Genomic DNA, 17,305 nt, shown 5'->3' with positions numbered 1-17,305 from the left:
TTAAACATTAAATATAACTCTCATCTCTCACCAAATAAACATGGAAAAATTATAATAATGATTATCCATTACTGTAATTTAACTTATATGTTTTAGGTTGAGTCTAAGGTTCCGTTTAGGGTGGAGATTCTCTTTTATGCTTGTTTTCTTTTCCTTGTTATTTTTACCCTTACATTTAAAAGAGGATGTTATTTATACGATATATTTTTAATCATGTATAAGTGTTGTCTGCATGTATGTATGTCCATGTGTGTGCTGGTGCCTATAGAAGTAAGAAGAGGGTATAGGATCTTCTAGAATTGAGGTACAGGTGGTTGCAAACAACCTTATGTGACATCTGGAACTAGAATGGGCATTTTGGAAGAACAGAACATTATATTAAACTCAGAATCGCATTTCTATGCTAGCCATGTGCTATTTTTAAGTGACATAAGAGTATATGCATGTATGCATATAACATCATATTTTGTTTTATACACACACTAGAAAAACTTAAATAAAATATAAAATACCTTTTACTTGCATTTTATTCTATACTATTTTACTTATATACCTATTGCTAGTACATTTCAAGATCATATCAACTGAATTCACTACAAGCTTGTTAAAACTACATCTCCCATCTAAATAAAATAAAAAAGAGCCATGATCACTACCACTCTGATTCAGACTCAGGCCAGTCTGTAGTTCTTACAATTCTATTATTCTTTTGACTCCAACTCAAAATAAGCAAAACAATCTAATTGCAAAAGAGAACAAATTTTTAAAGAGAACATTATATTATTTAACATGCTTCTATAACATTTTAATAATCTCATGCTTTATAGGGCCTTTGATTTATATACTTACACATATCAGTTCATAAGACTTCTGGGGACATCTGAGACATGTTTCTCTAGATCACTAATTGTATTTCACAATAAAAATTGTGTAGTTTAGATGCTGTAAACTAATTAGGTAGGCTTTCTGCTTCTGTTAATATGCTTCAAGGATGCATGGCACTTTTTAGTACTATTTTGCAACTTCTTGTTAATCTATAATTATTTCCAAATTTAAAGTTTAAAAATGGATGAAGCTATCATAATTATTACAGCTGCATGTCATAGGATGGGATACTCTTTTTATATATTTCTTAAAATTTATTTTACACTCATGTAGCAGTTTACCCCTCCCTCATCCCATCAAGTGCCCTCTACAAACTTTCCTTCTTCAAATTACTCCTCCTCTATTTCTCTTCAGAAAAGGACAGGTCTCCCAAGAATTATCAAGAAAATCTGGCATATAAACTTGTAATAAGACTAGGCACCTCCCCTGATATTAAAACTAAACAAGGTAATCTATTAGGAGGGGGATCTAAAGTAGTCATAAGAGTCAGAGAAAAACCATGCTCCAACTGTTAAGAGAGTAAGATCAAGCTACACAAAAATAACATGTGGGTATTACAACCAAGGTCCTTCCCTTTGAACCGTGCTATTCTCTCAATGCCCAGATCTCTAGTACATTTTAAAGGGTTCCTCTACCTACCACCTACCAAGGTTGCATATTTACATTCATACTGCTGGTCCACCATGCTTCAATCCTGCCCTGCCCCCATACCTGATCATGTTCCCATTTTCCCTTACCTCTCTGTCTCCCTCTCCCACTCATTTCTCTCCACTCTGCCCTCTGCATTCTTCTCCCTCCTAAGTGAGATTGAAGCATACTCATTTAGCCCCCTGGGCTTGTTAACTTTCTTGAGTTCTGTGGACTGTATCCTGAGTATTCTTTTCTTTTTTGGCTACTATTCACTTATTAGTGAGTACATACCACACATGTTCTTTTGTGTCTGACATACCTCACTCAGGGTGGTATTTTCTAGCTCAATCCACTTGCCTTCAAAACTGATGTCCTCCTTCTTAATCTCTGGATAGTATTCCATTGTGTAAATGAGCAACATTTTCTATATGCATTCTGTATGTATGTGGGACATCAGGGTTGTTTCTAGCTGCTGGCTATCACAAATAAGGGTGCTATGAATATGGAGCATTTGCTCTTGTGGAATACAAGGGCATCTTTTGGGTATATCCTCAGGAGTGGTATAGCTGGGTCTTCAGGTAGATTTATTTCCAATTTTCTGAGAAACATCCATATTGATTTCCAGAGGGTTGTACCAGTTTGCAATCCCATCAGAATGCCCACTCGCCCTGTATATAGACAGTATAGTACTCAAAATTTTAGACTGAGCAATATAACAACAAAGGGAAATCAAGGTGACACAAATTGGCAAAGAAGAACTCAAGATCTCACTATTTGCAGATATGATAATGTACATAAGTAACCCCCCTAATTCTACCAGATAATGTCTACAGCTAAGCAAAGTGGCTGGATATAAAATTAACTCAAACAAATCAGTAACCTTCATTTATACAAAGGATAAACAGGTTGAGAAAGAAATTGGGAGACTACATCTTTCACAATAGTCACAAATAATATAAAATATCTTGGGGTAACTATCAAAACATGGAAAGGAACTGTATGACAAAAAGTTCAAGTATCTCAAGGAAGAAATGGAAGAATATCCCAGAAAATGGAGAGATCTCTCATGCTCACAGATTGGTAGGATTAACATAGCAAAAATGGACATTCTACTAACAGCTATCTACAGGTTCAGTGCAATCCCTATCAAAACTCCAACACAGTTCTTTAAAGCCATGGAAAGCACAATTCTCAATTTCATATGAAAAACAAAAAACAAAAACACCCAGGATATAGAAAACAATTCCTAACAATAAAAGACCTTCTGGGGGGAATCTTCAATCCTGATCTCAAGCTGTATTACAGGCCAATATTGATAATAACTGCATGATATTGGCTTATAGACAAACATGTTGATCAATGGTATATAATTGAAGACCCAGAAATAAAACCCACATACTTATGGATGTTTGATCTTTGGCAAAGAAGTAAAAAATATAAATGGAAAGAGATAGCATCTTCAATAAATGGTGCTGGTTAAATTGGTATTCTGTATGTAGAAAAATGAAAGTAGATCCATATTTGTCACTTTGCACAAAACTCAAGTCCAAGTCGACCGAGGACCTCAACATAAAGCCACATACACTGAATCTACTGGATGAGAAAGTGGCAAAGAACCTAGAACTCAGAGGCAATGGGAGTCCTTAGTGATCAGGAAAATGCAAATCAAAAGAACCCTGAGATTCACCTCACACCACTCAGAATGGTTAACATAAAAGCTCAGGTGACAGCACATGTTGGTGAGAATGCGGAGAAAGCAGAACACTCCTCCATTGCTAGTGGAATAAAATACATTTTTCAAAAATGAATGCTTCCTAACCCCACACACAGGCTAGCTGGATCTGGAAGACAGCACAAGGCTCTCTTTAGTATTTTTATATATATAATTTCTTAAGTAAAATGTAAATAGTTTATCTTTCATTCTGATATTTTTTAAACAGGAACAGCATGATCTTGTTAAAAATAAAGAAATAATTTTAGCTTTTTAACTTTCTCTTCCTATACACACATGCAAAACAAAGAAAATATATTAAAATGTGAAATATATCATATATATAATAAATATAAGAATAATAATGCACAAGTAAAATGTTTCATAATGTACATAATGCAATACTACAGGAAACAGTATGTCAATTTAAAACGTTCAACTTGTGAAGAAATTTAGATATGTTGTAATATTTAACTTACTTTTTTTGTTGTTGTTGTTTGTTTGTTTGATTTTTGTTTTGTTTTTTTGAGACAGGGTTTCTCTGTGTAGCCCTGGCTGTCCTGGAACTCACTCTGCAGACCAGGCTGGCCTCGAACTCAGAAATCTGCCTGCCTCTGCCTCCTGAGTGCTGAGATTAAAGGCGTGTGCCACCATCGCCCGGTATATTTAATTTACTTATGTGTATTGATTTGAACATAAGTACTTTTGGAATTTATTTTTTTACTCTCGTGATTTACTCTGAGATTTATAAAGAAAAACCCATTAAATATGTCAATAAAATTATACATAGCAAATAAAACTCAATTATTTTGCATTACTATTGTTCTTAGACTTTTTAATCTGAACCTCCCACTTCTAGTTATTCCTCCATCTTATTTTAGGAAAAGTATTATTAAATATTAATTCAGTATAGTCAAGTTTGCCTTGAACAGCAATATTATTTGTTAATTGTATCTTGTTTTCTGTTTTTTATTTTCTGATTCTTTGTATTACTCTGTTTCTTATTGGGCGATTTCAGCCCTGAGCTTAACTATTTCTCAAGGTCTGCCTCTCTCCGGTGTGTATGGTTCTTTTTTTTTTTTTTTTTTTTATTTATTAACTATTTTCCTCAATGACATTTCCAATGCTATCCCAAAAGTCCCCCATACCCCCCCCCCACTTCCCTACCCACCCATTCTCATTTTTTTGGCCCTGGCGTTCCCCTGTACTGGGCCATATAAAGTTTGTGTGTCCGATGGGCCTCTCTTTCCAGTGATGGCCTACTAGGCCATCTTTTGATACATATGTAGCTAGAGTCAAGATCTCCAGGGTACTGGTTAGTTCATAATGTTGTTGTACCTACAGAGTTGCAGATCTCTTTAGCTCCTTGGATACTTTCTCTAGCTCCTCCATTGGGGAACCTGTGATCCATCCAATAGCTGACTGTGAGCATCCACTTATGTGTTTGCTAGGCCTCTGCCTAGTCTCACAAGAGACAGCTATATCTGGGTCCTTTCAGCAAAATCTTGCTAGTGTATGCAGTGGTGTCAGCGTTTGGAAGCTGATTATGGGGTGGATCCCTAGATAAGGCAGTCTCTAGATGGTCCATTCTTTTGTCGCAGCTCCAAACTTTGTCTCTGTAACTCCTCCATGGGTGTTTTGTTCCCAATTCTAAGAAGGAGCACAGTGTCCACACTTTGGTCTTCATTCTTCTACAGTTTCATGCATTTGGCAAATTGTATCTTATATCTTGGGTATACTAAGTTTTGGGCTAGTATCCACTTATCAGTGAGTACATATTGTGTGAGTTCCTTTGTGATTGGGTTACCTCGCTCAGGATAATGCCCTCCAGGTCCATCCATTTGGCTAGGAATTTCATAAATTCATTCTTTTTAATAGCTGAGTAGTACTCCATTGTGTAAATGTACCACATTTTCTGTATCCATTCCTCTGTTGAGGGGCATCTGGGTTCTTTCCAGCTTCTGGCTATTACAAATAAGGCTGCTATGAACATAGTGGAGCATGTTTCTTTCTTACTAGTTGGAACATATTCTTGATATATGCCCAGAAGAGATATTGCTGGATCCTCCGGTAGTACTATGTTCAATTTTCTAAGGAACCGCCAGACTGATTTCCAGAGTGGTTGTACAAGCCTGAAATCCCACCAACAATGGAGGAGTGTTCCTCTTTCTCCATATCCTCGCCAGCATCTGCTGTCACCTGAATTTTTGGTCTTAGCCATTCTGACTGGTGTGAGATGGAATCTCAGGGTTGTTTTGATTTCCATTTCCCTGATAATTAAGGATGTTGAACATTTTTTCAGGTGCTTCTCTGTCATTCGGTATTCCTCGGGTGAGAATTCTTTGTTCAGTCTGAGCCCCATTTTTTAATGGGGTTATTTGATTTTCTGGAGTCCACCCTCTTCAGTTCTTTATATATATTGGATATTAGTCCCCTATCTGATTTATGATAGGTAAAGATCCTTTCCCAATCTGTTGGTGGCCTTTTCGTCTTATTGACAGTATCTTTTGCCTTGCAGAAGCTTTGCAGTTTCATGAGGTCCCATTTGTCGATTTGGTTCTTTTTGTTCTAGAGTTTTCAAGTGCGTTTTTAAGTTGCTCATATAGGATCTGTTGAATTTCTTTATGAAAGCACTTAGCTGTCTGAATTTTCCTCTTAACATTTTCATTGTGTTTCATAATTTTAGCTAAGCTGTGCTTTCATTTTCATTGAATTCTGGAAAGCTTTTAATTTCTTTATTTCTTCTTTGACCAAGTTATTATTGAAAAAGAGTTCTGAAGTATCCATGATTCTTTCTTTTGTTCTTGTTGGCATTGAAATCTAGCTTTAGTTCGTGGTGATCTGATAGAATGAATAGGATTATTCTCATATGTTCTAGATATTTACCACCACTGTCTACTGCCATCATTTTTCCTGTAATAAAATTTGGAAAAGCGAAAACAAAAAGGAAAAGGAAAACAGAAAAGAAAAATTAGGACCTAACCCTAAAATATGAGATAAATATAAAGAATGGTTTGTTTCTGGTATTTAATTTCTTTACCGACAAATATGTTACTCATTATAGAATACAATTACAACTCTTGTGACATAGATGATAGTGCTATTAGAAAGTGTCACATGGTTTCCACTCAGTAATATAATAAATGTAAAAAAGGATTCATTCATAAACACCTTTCCCATTAGCAAAATTGTTGTATTTGTCTTCACAATGAACTTACCCAAGGAACAAGTAAAATACAATATTGAAGAAAAGGTAGTATGTCAGATTAGAGAAGGTAAAATATTTTGCTATTAGCTTTTTTTAATGTATGGAATTATTTTTAAAACCTTAAAAGGTAGAATTTGTATTATTAAAATCACTGAACAGTGAAAATAATTTATATTTTCAGAGATAAAAATTGTATTAAATTAAAGGTCTTGATTCTCTTAATATAAAGTCAACAAAAATAAAGCAGGCAGTAGTGGCGCACGCCTTTGATCCCAGCACTAGGGAGGCAGAGGCAGGCAGATTTCTGAGTTTGAGGCCAACCTGGTCTAAAGAGTGAGTTCCAGGACAGCCAAGGCAACACAGAGAAACCCTGTCTCAGAAAACCAAAAAGAAAAAAAAAAGAAAGAAAGAAAAAGAAAAGAAAGAAATTAAGAAAAAAAGTGAAATTGAACTATTTATTGTCACAATGCGAAATTAAATATTCTGAGATCACAAGTTAGACATTGAAGGACAGGTGAAAATCTTTCCCCATATAATGAACTATTTCACAAAATCATCTTCATATGCAAGGGTGAATGTGATACTAATGAGAGATGGTATGGGTAGCTCTGCACACTGGTAACTATATGCTCTTCTTTTATTCACGTACTTGTGAGGATCTTTTCTACATCTTCTGTTGTTTTGGCAGAGTGGTTGTAAAGGCATTATTTTCCTGTGCATTGAGGAATTCTGAAGTGATTTTTCACACGAGCAGGGAAGCATTATCTCAGCACACTGAAGACTGACAGTAGATTCAATAGTTTAAGGTACAACTGAAAAAATTTCTTTCACAACTTCTATAAATGTCATGTAAGGGAGAGTTTTAGCTTTTCCCCATCAAGTAAATACTCACCATATTATCATTAAAGAGTGACACTGTGAATACCTGAAGAACAAAGCTGAATACAAATAATGTCTAATGATTCACATCCATTAAAAAGACTTCATCAGCCTTTTCTTTTTCTTTTCTTATTTTTCAGTAGAATGTGAAATATATATATATATGTATATATATATATATATATACATATATATATATATAGAGAGAGAGAGAGAGAGAGAGATAGGTATACACACACATGCACACACACAATGGAGACAATAGCTTTCTCATAGCAGTACAGAGAAATCTGGTGGATTATTATTATTATTATTATTATTATTATTATTATTATGATATTTAAAGTGAAAGCATTCTCTCTTAGGAAACTGACTGACCTTGGTGTGTTTGGTTTTCTTACCTTGAAAATAAGTGTACTTCTTGATTTAAATTTCACAAGAGGCTCACAGTTCATCTAAAGACAAACTTCACTGAGGTCCTGTGACAACTATGTCGCCATTTTATCACGTCTCTGCACTGCTCTCATCTCGGTGACTTTCAAAATTAAACTGAGAATTACACAGACTTAAAAAAAGAAATTCAGCTGGAATGTGCCTTTTAAAATAACAATGATTTTTGTTTCACGTTTTTATGAGGCTACATTGTTCCAAACCACCATTCATTACAGATTAATGAACAATAATTAATTATTAATTACCGGGAGGGAAGATTACATGCATTTGCCTTAGGCCTGACAAGCTGTCAAGGATTCGTGCCAGGATTGCCAAGCTCAGCAAGTTTCAGAGGTGTGACACTGAGCACTCAAAGTTAAATGATATTTCCAAGAGTGTAGAGGAAGAGTGTGAACAACAGACACATTTCCCTTGAGTGGGGCTCTCTCTTGCATGTGAAATAAAGAGGACAAGGTGATGTGTTTTCCTTATACAGCAATGATGTTGATGGCTTATCATAAAAATTCCTCCCAGTTTTGCCCAAAGAATTGGTTTATGAAAACTATGAAAAATGAAAACAATGCAAATTCTCATCTTCAATTATTTTCTAATAAACGAAACTAGAGAATTCTGAAAAAGCAGTGGCTTCAAAACTATATTTAGGTCTGAAAAACTACAAGGTCCCCAGATGCTGTGTGTCTGAAACACAGCCAGCATTGGTCCTCTGGTGCAAATGTCACACTTTAAAAATCAATTTTTGTATGTAAGAACCTCTAAACAAAATAGAAAAAGAGATATTGTCCTATTCAGAGTAAAGCTAGTCCAGCCTCAGTAAAAGAATCTTGTTTATATCAAGAAATTTTAATTGCAATCATGTAAATCATGAAATCATGTAAAATTACATTTTTATCAATATGATATGAGTGTGTATCACAAAAAGTAAGCCAGTTAACTCTAAGCATCATGTGAACATGTGGCATAAATTATTATTACAAAGAGTAAGTGAAAGATCCTGGCAGAATGTAAAAGGACACAGAAGCCCTGAAATTGGCAAGATAGACATCAGTGTTAGCAGAACTAGCTTCACTGATTTAGTAAAACAGAGGTGCACAATGCTCTGGCCACTCCTTGAACCTGTGTGTCTGCCAATGTTCTGACCAGGTGTGTGCCCATTGCTGCACCTTCATTAGACTCTTTCCTTGTACCCCTCCCATACCCATTTCTTGAGAACAGACATTGTTTAGATCTGGAAATTCTCTAATCTCCCCCTTCTCCTTTCCCCCCTGAGGGCCTATAAAAACTTGGAACTCTTTCCCCTCGAAGTCGACTCCTCTACCCCTGCGTGGGATATGAGTCGTCCCCAGAGCTCTGGCTTTCCACGAATAAAGCCTCATGTGGTTTGCAACAAGCTCGGTCTGTCGTGAGTTCTTGGGTGTCCGCTATTGTCCTGAGGCCTGAGCGAGGGGCTCCTCTCAGAGTCTTTCATAATCACTAAATATTTCATAAGTCAATATTTCTCTATTGTATTTAATCTTGAATTTACTAAATTCATACATGGTTACTATACTGTCTTTCCTTATTCTTTTATTTTTTTCCTTTTTATTTCAAATATATTTTTCTTACATAATATATTCACATTATGGTTTCCCCAACCTCTACTAATTCCAATTTCTCCATACCTTCTTCCACTCCTATCCAGATCCACTCCCTTTCTGTCTCTCAGCAGAAAACACACATGCTTTTATAGGATAATAAAGTACAAGATGAGATATGACAAGATAAAAAAAAAAAACAAAACAAAAAAACCGACACATCAAAAGTAGACAAAAGGAACGAAGAGAAGGACAAAAGCCCAAGAGAAGGCCCAGGAATCAGAGACCTAGTCATTTACTCACTCGAGTATACCATAAAAAACACTAAACTCTTATGTCATAATATATGCACAAAGAACTTGTGGGTTGGTGTGTGAAATAGTAAATTAGAATGAAAAATAAATATGAATAAGATAAACTTTAAAGAGAAGTAGGAAAAGTAAGTCTGACTTTACATTATGAGAAAAGGAAGTTGCAGATTTTCCCATGAATGGGTTTTCTCCTGGTCATATACTAATGACCATGTCACCTAGTCTCACCTAGTCTTGAAAGTAGTTTGTTTACCAATGATATTTTTATTATTATTATTGGATATTTTCTTTATTTACATTTGAAATGTTTTCCCCTTTCCAGGTCTCCCCTTCAGAAACCTATCCCATCCCCACATCCCCATGCCTCTCTGAGGGTGCTCTCCCACCCACCAATCCACTTCTTTCTTTCTGTCCTGGCATTCCCCTACATAGGGGTATCAAGCACCCTCAGGCTCAGGGGCCTATCCTCCCACTGATGCACATCTAGTCCATTCTCTTCCACATATGCGGCCATAGACATGGGACCCTCCATTTGTATTCTTTTGTTGGTGTTCCAGTTCCTCGGAGCTCTTGGGGATCTGGCCTGTTGATATTGTTGCTCCCTCCATGGGTCTGCAAACCCCCTCAGCTCCTTCAGTCCCTTCTCCAACTTCTCCATCAGGGATGCCAGAGCTCAGTCCAATGGTTGGCTGCCAACTTGTGCCTCTGTATTTGTTAGGCACTGTTGGAGCCTCTCAGGAGACAGCCATATCTATCAGGAAGCGCTTCCTGGAATCTACCATAAGGTCTGGGTTTGGTGGCTGTATATGGAATGGATCCCCAGGTAGGCCAGTCTCTGGATGGCCCACACTTTGTCTCGATATTTCTCCCTTTGAGTATTTTGTTCATGCTTCTTAGAAATACTGACGCATCCACATTTTGGTCTTCCTTTTTCTTAGGCTTCATATGGTCTGTGAATTGAATAGCCAAGTATTCCAAACTTTTGGGCTAATATTCGCTTATCAGTGAGTACATACTGTGTGTGACTGAGTTACCTCACTCAGGATGATATTTTTAAGTTCCATCCATTTGCCTGCGGATTTCTTAAAGATAAATAAAATTTCCTTTTCAAGTAGCTATCAATTGAAGATAGCTTTTGGGTTAAGAATTGGAAAAAATGTTCCTACTTGTCCTTTCAGATCCAGTAGAATGTGTGCAGACCCTGTAGGCTCTGTGCATGTTGTCCCATGATTTCATCAACTAGTTTATCACATTGATTTAGAAGGTTTTGCTGAAGGGGTTTGCACCCCATAAGAAGAACAACAATATAAACCAACCACACACCCCAGATATCCCAGGAACTAAACCACCAACCAATGAGTACCCATGGCTCCAGTTAAATATGCATCAGAGGATGGCCTGGTTGGACATCAATTGGAGGAGAGGCCCTCCTCCAATTGGGAAATACCAGGGTGAGGAGGTGGGAGTGGGTGGGCACCCTCATAGGCTTAACTGTCTTTTTACAAACTGGGGAGGGGTTGCTCTTACATAAGCCTGCAGTAGTTCCTGGAACTGACTTGCCCAGTTTTGAGAAGCAGAAATTCAGGCCTGGCCTCTTGAACTGCTAGTTTATAACCTATAGTAGAGACAGCTTGTCTCAGGCCAATTCACTCCTCTCAGTGATAATCCAACCAAGGGTTTTATATATGCTAGAATATATTCTATTGTTAATCTAGATCTCAAACCTGACATAATACTATAAATATTAGAAATAAATATCAGTAACATATTTAAAGGAAAGTACATGAAGTATATAATAAACTACGCCTACTTATTACCACCAAGCTTGGATTTCCAGAACAAGCTTACTAAACTTCAGCTTTCCACTATCTCCCTTTATATCTATGGGGCTGATGCATATTACTGTAAGATGAGTATGCTGTTATGGCTGTTATCGTCTGTTTCTGTGGGGGTTTTTTATGTTTTATTATTTTTTTAAAGTTTATTTGTCTTTCTTGGATATTTCTTATTCTTTTGTGTTCTTTGTATTCGTTGATCCTTGTCATTTCCACCCACTTTATGCAACATTTTAAAGGGTTAAAATAAGCAAGGTTAAAACATCACTATGAGGTCGGCCATGTTTATATTCCTGAACTGCTACAAACAAATGATGGATATTTATTGAAAAGAAAAATGTGGGTCGCCATCTTGGTCCGGGACCCGCCGAACTTAGGAAATTAGTCTGAACAGGTGAGAGGGTGCGCCAGAGAACCTGACAGCTTCTGGAACAGGCAGAAGCACAGAGGCTCTGAGGCAGCACCCTGTGTGGGCCGGGGACAGCCGGCCACCTTCCGGACCAGAGGACAGGTGCCCGCCCGGCTGGGGAGGCGACCCAAGCCACAGCAGCAGCGGTCGCCATCTTGGTCCCGGGACTCCAAGGAACTTAGGAATTTAGTCTGCTTAGGTGAGAGTCTGTACCACCTGGGAACTGCCAAAGCAACACAGTGTCTGAGAAAGGTCCTGTTTTGGGCCTTCTTCTTCGGCCAGGAGGAGGTCCAAATACAAGATATCTGCGCACCTTCCCTGTAGAGAACTTGCCAGCAGAGAGTGCTCTGAGCACTGAAACTCAGAGGAGAGAATCTGTCTCCCAGGTCTGCTGATAGACGGTAACAGAATCACCAGAAGAACAATCTCTAAACAGAGTCAACTATAACTACTAACTCCAGAGATTACCAGATGGCGAAAGGTAAACGGAGGAATCTTACTAACAGGAACCAAGACCACTCACCATCACCAGAACCCAGCACACCCACTTCGCCCAGTCCAGGGAACCCCAACACACCTGAGAACCTAGACCTAGATTTAAAAGCATATCTCATGATGATGGTAGAGGACATCAAGAAGGACTTTAATAAATCACTTAAAGAAATACAGGAGAACACTGCTAAAGAGTTACAAGTCCTTAAAGAAAAACAGGAAAACACAATCAAACAGGTAGAAGTCCTTACAGAAAAAGAGGAAAAAACATACAAACAGGTGATGGAAATGAACAAAACCATACTAGACCTAAAAAGGGAAGTAGACACAATAAAGAAAACTCAAAGCGAGGCAACACTAGAGATAGAAACCCTAGGAAAGAAATCTGGAACCATAGATTTGAGCATCAGCAACAGAATACAAGAGATGGAAGAGAGAATCTCAGGTGCAGAAGATTCCATAGAGAACATCGGCACAACAATCAAAGAAAATGGAAAATGCAAAAAGATCCTAACTCAAAATATCCAGGAAATCCAGGACACAATAAGAAGACCAAACGTACGGATAATAGGAGTGGATGAGAATGAAGATTTTCAACTCAAAGGTCCAGCAAACATCTTCAACAAAATTATTGAAGAAAACTTCCCAAATCTAAAGAATGAGATGCATATGAACATACAAGAAGCCTACAGAACTCCAAATAGACTGGACCAGAAAAGAAATTCCTCCCGACACATAATAATCAGAACATCAAATGCACTAAATAAAGATAGAATACTAAAAGCAGTAAGGGAAAAAGGTCAAGTAACATATAAAGGCAAGCCTATCAGAATTACACCAGATTTTTCACCAGAGACTATGAAAGCCAGAAGAGCCTGGACAGATGTTATACAGACACTAAGAGAACACAAACTGCAGCCCAGGCTACTATACCCAGCCAAACTCTCAATTATCATAGAGGGAGAAACCAAAGTATTCCACGACAAAACCAAATTCACGCATTATCTCTCCACGAATCCAGCCCTTCAAAGGATAATAACAGAAAAAAACCAATACAAGAACGGGAACAACGCCCTAGAAAAAACAAGAAGGTAATCCCTCAACAAACCTAAAAGAAGACAGCCACAAGAACAGAATGCCACCTTTAACAACTAAAATAACAGGAAGCAACAATTACTTTTCCTTAATATCTCTTAACATCAATGGTCTCAACTCGCCAATAAAAAGACATAGACTAACAAACTGGCTACACAAACAAGACCCAACATTTTGCTGCTTACAGGAAACTCATCTCAGAGAAAAAGATAGACACTACCTCAGAATGAAAGGCTGGAAAACAATTTTCCAAGCAAATGGTATGAAGAAACAAGCAGGAGTAGCCATCCTAATATCTGATAAGATTGACTTCCAACCCAAAGTCATCAAAAAAGACAAGGAGGGACACTTCATTCTCATCAAAGGTAAAATCCTCCAAGAGGAACTCTCAATTCTGAATATCTATGCTCCAAATACAAGAGCAGCCACATTCACTAAAGAAACTTTAGTAAAGCTCAAAGCACACGTTGCGCCTCACACAATAATAGTGGGAGACTTCAACACACCACTTTCACCAATGGACAGATCATGGAAACAGAAACTAAACAGGGACACACTGAAACTAACAGAAGTGATGAAACAAATGGATCTGACAGATATCTACAGAACATTTTTCCCTAAAACAAAAGGATATACCTTCTTCTCAGCACCTCATGGTACCTTCTCCAAAATTGACCACATAATAGGTCACAAATCAGGCCTAAACAGATTCAAAAATATTGAAATTGTCCCATGTATCCTATCAGATCACCATGCACTAAGGCTGATCTTCAATAACAAAATAAATAACAGAAAGCCAACATTCACATGGAAACTGAACAACACTCTTCTCAATGATACCTTGGTCAAGGAAGGAATAAAGAAAGAAATTAAAGACTTTTTAGAGTTTAATGAAAATGAAGCCACAACGTACCCAAACCTTTGGGACACAATGAAAGCATTTCTAAGAGGGAAACTCATAGCTATGAGTGCCTTCAAGAAAAAACGGGAGAGAGCACATACTAGCAGCTTGACAACACATCTAAAAGCTCTAGAAAAAAAGGAAGCAAATTCACCCAAGAGGAGTAGACGGCAGGAAATAATCAAACTCAGGGGTGAAATCAACCAAGTGGAAACAAGAAGAACTATTCAAAGAATTAACCAAACGAGGAGTTGGTTCTTTGAGAAAATCAACAAGATAGATAAACCCTTAGCTAGACTCACTAAAGGGCACAGGGACAAAATCCTAATTAACAAAATCAGAAATGAAAAGGGAGACATAACAACAGATCCTGAAGAAATCCAAAACACCATCAGATCCTTCTACAAAAGGCTATACTCAACAAAACTGGAAAACCTGGACGAAATGGACAAATTTCTGGACAGATACCAGGTACCAAAGTTGAATCAGGATCAAGTTGACCTTCTAAACAGTCCCATATCCCCTAAAGAAATAGAAGCAGTTATTAATAGTCTCCCAGCCAAAAAAAGCCCAGGACCAGACGGGTTTAGTGCAGAGTTCTATCAGACCTTCAAAGAAGATCTAACTCCAGTTCTGCACAAACTTTTTCACAAGATAGAAGTAGAAGGTATTCTACCCAACTCATTTTATGAAGCCACTATTACTCTGATACCTAAACCACAGAAAGATCCAACAAAGATAGAGAACTTCAGACCAACTTCTCTTATGAACATCGATGCAAAAATCCTTAATAAAATTCTCGCTAACCGAATCCAAGAACACATTAAAGCAATCATCCATCCTGACCAAGTAGGTTTTATTCCAGGGATGCAGGGATGGTTTAATATACGAAAATCCATCAATGTAATCCATTATATAAACAAACTCAAAGACAAAAACCACATGATCATCTCGTTAGATGCAGAAAAAGCATTTGACAAGATCCAACACCCATTCATGATAAAAGTTCTGGAAAGATCAGGAATTCAAGGCCAATACCTAAACATGATAAAAGCAATCTACAGCAAACCAGTAGCCAACATCAAAGTAAATGGAGAGAAGCTGGAAGCAATCCCACTAAAATCAGGGACTAGACAAGGCTGCCCACTTTCTCCCTACCTTTTCAACATAGTACTTGAAGTATTAGCCAGAGCAATTCGACAACAAAAGGAGATCAAGGGGATACAAATTGGAAAAGAGGAAGTCAAAATATCACTTTTTGCAGATGATATGATAGTATATATAAGTGACCCTAAAAATTCCAACAGAGAACTCCTAAACCTGATAAACAGCTTCGGTGAAGTAGCTGGATATAAAATAAACTCAAACAAGTCAATGGCCTTTCTCTACACAAAGAATAAACAGGCTGAGAAAGAAATTAGGGAAACAACACCCTTCTCAATAGCCACAAATAATATAAAATATCTCGGCGTGACTCTAACGAAGGAAGTGAAAGATCTGTATGATAAAAACTTCAAGTCCCTGAAGAAAGAAATTAAAGAAGATCTCAGAAGATGGAAAGATCTCCCATGCTCATGGATTGGCAGGACCAACATTGTAAAAATGGCTATCTTGCCAAAAGCAATCTACAGATTCAATGCAATCCCCATTAAAATTCCAACTCAATTCTTCAACGAATTAGAAGGAGCAATTTGCAAATTCATCTGGAATAACAAAAAACCGAGGATAGCAAAAACTCTTCTCAAGGATAAAAGAACCTCTGGTGGAATCACCATGCCTGACCTAAAGCTTTACTACAGAGCAATTGTGATAAAAACTGCATGGTACTGGTATAGAGACAGACAAGTGGACCAATGGAATAGAATTGAAGAGCCAGAAATGAACCCACACACCTATGGTCACTTGATCTTCGACAAGGGAGCCAAAACCATCCAGTGGAAGAAAGACAGCATTTTCAACAATTGGTGCTGGCACAACTGGTTGTTATCATGTAGAAGAATGCGAATCGATCCATACTTATCTCCTTGTACTAAGGTCAAATCTAAGTGGATCAAGGAACTTCACATAAAACCAGGGACACTGAAACTTATAGAGGAGAAAGTGGGGAAAAGCCTTGAAGATATGGGCACAGGGGAAAAATTCCTGAACAGAACAGCAATGGCTTGTGCTGTAAGATCGAGAATTGACAAATGGGACCTAATGAAACTCCAAAGTTTCTGCAAGGCAAAAGACACTGTCTATAAGACAAAAAGACCACCAACAGACTGGGAAAGGATCTTTACCTATCCTAAATCAGATAGGGGACTAATATCCAACATATATAAAGAACTCAAGAAGGTGGACCTCAGAAAATCAAATAACCCCCTTAAAAATTGGGGCTCAGAACTGAACAAAGAATTCTCACCTGAGGAATACCGAAAGGCAGAGAAGCACCTGAAAAAATGTTCAACATCCTTAATCATCAGGGAAATTCAAATCAAAACAACCCTGAGATTCCACCTCACACCAGTGAGAATGGCTAAGATCAAAAATTCAGGTGACAGCAGATGCTGGCGAGGATGTGGAGAAAGAGGAACACTCCTCCATTGTTGGTGGGATTGCAGGCTTGTACAACCACTCTGGAAATCAGTCTGGCGGTTCCTCAGAAAATTGGACATAGTACTACCGGAGGATCCAGCAATACCTCTCCTGGGCATATATCCAGAAGAAGCCCCAACTGGTAAGAAGGACACATGCTCCACTATGTTCATAGCAGCCTTATTTATAATAGCCAGAAACTGGAAAGAACCCAGATGCCCCTCAACAGAGGAATGGATACAGAAAATGTGGTACATCTACACAATGGAGTACTACTCAGCTATTAAAAAGAATGAATTTATGAAATTCCTAGCCAAATGGATGGACCTGGAGAGCATCATCCTGAGT

This window comes from Mus musculus, chromosome 14 (genome assembly GCF_000001635.26).
Source record: "Mus musculus strain C57BL/6J chromosome 14, GRCm38.p6 C57BL/6J".
Lineage (NCBI taxonomy): Eukaryota > Metazoa > Chordata > Mammalia > Rodentia > Muridae > Mus > Mus musculus.
Note: the sequence above shows the minus strand (reverse complement) of the source record.